We start from the raw sequence: 3619 nt of genomic DNA, 5'->3' as shown, positions 1-3619 counted from the left end.
ATAAATAAAGAAAAAAAATAATAATAAATTACTTTATTTTTTAATATAAAGTTGACATAAAATTACGTTATTTAACATGGACATTGAAAAACACAGTAAATTATTCTTAATTTTAATATTTTATTTTCAATTACTTTATTTTTGTATAATGTTGATTTAAAATTAAGATGGAAAGAAAGACATTTGTTTTCTTAATTATTATTAATATTTAATTTGTTAATGTAAAAAATATTTTTTTATTTTTAAATGTAATATAATAATTTTCTTTCGTATTAGACCATAAAATGTCTCTAAAATAACAAAGAAATTAATTAACAACAAATAAATCAAAATTAGTGGATGAGATTAAAATTTTTATTACAACACTATATCATTAAACGTCGTTGCAAGTTGAATCTCTTAAATTTTACATGAAAATATATTTCAAATTTGAACAAAATTTTCATACGATGAAAACACAAATACTACATTCGTCTTCAGATTTTTTCAAAAGAAATCACTTTTTTTGGTTTTTGTTTTCTTATATTGGCATAGAATTCAGATTTTTTCAAAAGAAATCACTTTTTAGTTGGTTTTTGTTTTCTTATATTGGCATAGATCTTTATTTCCTAGGCCATAGGTCTATTAATGTGATTGGTTTGTATATGGCTACAATTAGATTAATACTTGTTTAAATCTAATGGTCAAACATATACAACCAAATTGCTTAATGTGTCTATGGCCCAAGAAATATTTGTTGTTGTGTTATTGTTTCCATCACATGTACATGTATGTTGGCATGTTATATTGGCATGTTATAGTGCATCCATGCTCTCCCTTCTCCGAAGTTGTTATAGATTGAACTTGGCCTTGTGATATTATTAGAACTTTACATAACAAATTGACATGAAATAGGTCAACCCGTGTCATAAATTTATCCCATTCACAACTGTTAAAACACACTAACTTATAATAAGTGAGGCGACCATGCAGGTGACCAACCTACAAGGTGGATTTTCATGGAGAAGTGTTGCAGCCTTCTTTGCAAATATTTGAAAAAACATGTTTGCACAATCCTTGCCGATGTGGGCTTCAACCAAACTGCCCACAAAGCTCTTCACCACATTGGATTTCATACACCCAAACATCTTTGGATCCCTGATATACTCCTCAAAATCCTCCTCACCCATGCTCGACACCCCCTCGCAGACATGCAGGGTTCTCAATATCAAAAGCGTCACAGTTCTTCACTGCCTATCTTAGCTCATCTGCATTCGGAAAGTACCATGGAAGGTTGAAAAAATCTCTCAGATCCCAACTAATTATTCCTTGCACATGACATCACAAGTTCACAATACCCACAACACACACTAATGAACACATATAGAGAGATTCTATTTTACTATCATTAGGGAAATTTTGTAGTCTAAAATGGGTCTCCTAAGAAAAATGTACAACCAAAATAAACTTTATAAGAACTAATAGGATTCAAGATGGTGATGTCAACTATGGGGGATGATTCGCCATTTTTGGAGTAAAGAAGTAAAAATATTAAAAAATAATAAAATAATAAAACTATTTTTTCAACTCGTATTTTTAACTTATCTCCCTAATGTTTTACTCAAATTTCGAGCGGGAGTAGTCATTGGATGCAAAATTTGATTCTTCATGCAAGGAGTACACATGTAGCGTACTTTTGATAGACCCTATTACACCAAAAATAAGAAATACATGAAAAACGTTATTGCAATCATGTTTTTTCATGTATTTCTCATTTTTCGTGTAGCAGTGTTCATCGAAAGTATGCAACATGGGTGCTCCTTGGATGAAGAATTAAATTTTGCATCCAACGAGTGTCGCTGTTCGAAATTTGAGTAAACCCATAGGGAGATAAGTTGAAAATACGAGTTGAAAAAATAGTTTTTTTCCTTTTTCCCTCTAAAATTTGATGATGTAAACTAATATTATTTTATTATTTCCACTATTATTTTGTAATTTCCTTAGGAAGCCCATTTTAGACTTCAAAATTCTCGTAATATCCACGTTGTTCTCTTATATATATATATATATATATATATATATATATATATATATATATATATATATATATATATCTAGGATGGTTTGATACGAATTTAAGAGATAGAGTCTGGAATTTCCCTATTTGACGAGCTTGTTCCATGCATCTTCAAAGTCCTAGCCACATAATTCGCCTCCCACAGATACCTTTTGTGCAGGAGGCCAAGTGTTGGGCCTGCCCATCATACACAAAGAAAAACACGTCCCTTGGTGCCATTTCCTACGCTTTGCAGTTGAAGAAAGTGTTAAGGTCCTTTTCAGATTGCTTTGAATAAGCTTCTGCAACATGCTTCCTGCCTCTGTTGATCCATACTCTTCCTTTGTTGTGTAAGGGTGAACCTTTCTGCACGACAACTTGAGGCACCTGCAATAATAATAATAATAATATTTCACCCCCCCTGGGTCTAGGTTGATATTAGTTTGTTGCTAGTTGGCGGAAGTAGAGGATGTGGTATGCTTATCATTAGGATTGTGGGCGGATGTTCTTAGGATATTTTTCTCATGAGATTGATCTTAGTTTGTTGGTAGCTGGCCGAAGTAGAGGATGTGGTATACTTACCATTAGGATTGTGGGTGGATGTTTTTAGGATATTTTTCTCATGAGATTGATCTTAGTTTGTTGTTAGCTGGTCGAAGTAGAAGATGTGGTATACTTATCATTAAGATTGTTGGTGAATTCTCTTAGGATGTTTTTCTCATAAAATTTAAATTTGTAATCGGGAGAGACTAAATCTCACTCAAACCAAACTAATATACACTTCAGAGTTTCAAATCAAATTTAATGAATTCATATCAGATTAATTTGATTTAACAATAATGACAGACTAAATCTCACTCAAACCAACTAATATACACTTCAGAGTTTCAAATCAAATTTAATGAATTCAAATCAGATTAATTTGATTTAACAATAATGGCGATGTCACCTGTGAAAGCCAATGAAGGGCCATGACAGAGAAACAGACATGAATGGTCGATCTCTTTTACAGAACGTTGTAAAAGGATCCAGGTACACCAGAAACAAAATACGGAGAATGGCCACTTCGGTCCAGCAGACCGAAGAGCTCATTAAAGTTATTGAAGGAAAATCAGAAAAATATGCCTGCAGCTCCGGCATTAAGCCCCCACCATGGCCATTCCCACACAGTTTTGTGAGTGTTTTGACAACAAAATCAACGTAAACGTGTTTGTACCGGTTGCACACCCAAGATCTACAATTCTGAGAGGACCCTCCTTGGGAAATGCAAGCTTCTGAAGGGCTGCCTCAAAGACAGGCTGCAATACGTGGAAGACATTCCTCTGTCTGTCGGGGTTTTCGGCGTAACATGCATCGCCATTGCCCGAGTACATGTGAAAAATCCCTGCAGATTAATGCCACTGTGAACGATTTTCACATGATGCAGAGTGCCGTTATCCATTGCCATTTTTACACCTTCATCTGAATTGGCTGGCTCTCCATTTATAATAGATAACAAGCAGTCCATAGAATGGTGGAACTGAAAGGAGGGCTTTAAGATAAATAGAGGAGCCCATATCTATCAATCTCTAAATAATCACGCGC

At 33.8% G+C, this 3619-nt stretch overlaps 1 pseudogene; it reads right to left on the bottom strand.

Moving 5' to 3' along the window:
• Positions 1–941: 941 nt before the first annotated feature.
• On the bottom strand, positions 942–3408 carry LOC149188063 (gibberellic acid methyltransferase 2-like; annotated as a pseudogene).
• Positions 3409–3619: the final 211 nt, after the last annotated feature.

The sequence above is a fragment of the Pinus tabuliformis genome, chromosome 3_1 (genome assembly GCF_031772625.1).
Source record: "Pinus tabuliformis cultivar Carrire ecotype Pingquan chromosome 3_1, CPIR1, whole genome shotgun sequence".
In the NCBI taxonomy this organism is placed as follows: domain Eukaryota; kingdom Viridiplantae; phylum Streptophyta; class Pinopsida; order Pinales; family Pinaceae; genus Pinus; species Pinus tabuliformis.
Note: the sequence above shows the minus strand (reverse complement) of the source record. Positions and strands in the feature narration are given on the sequence as shown.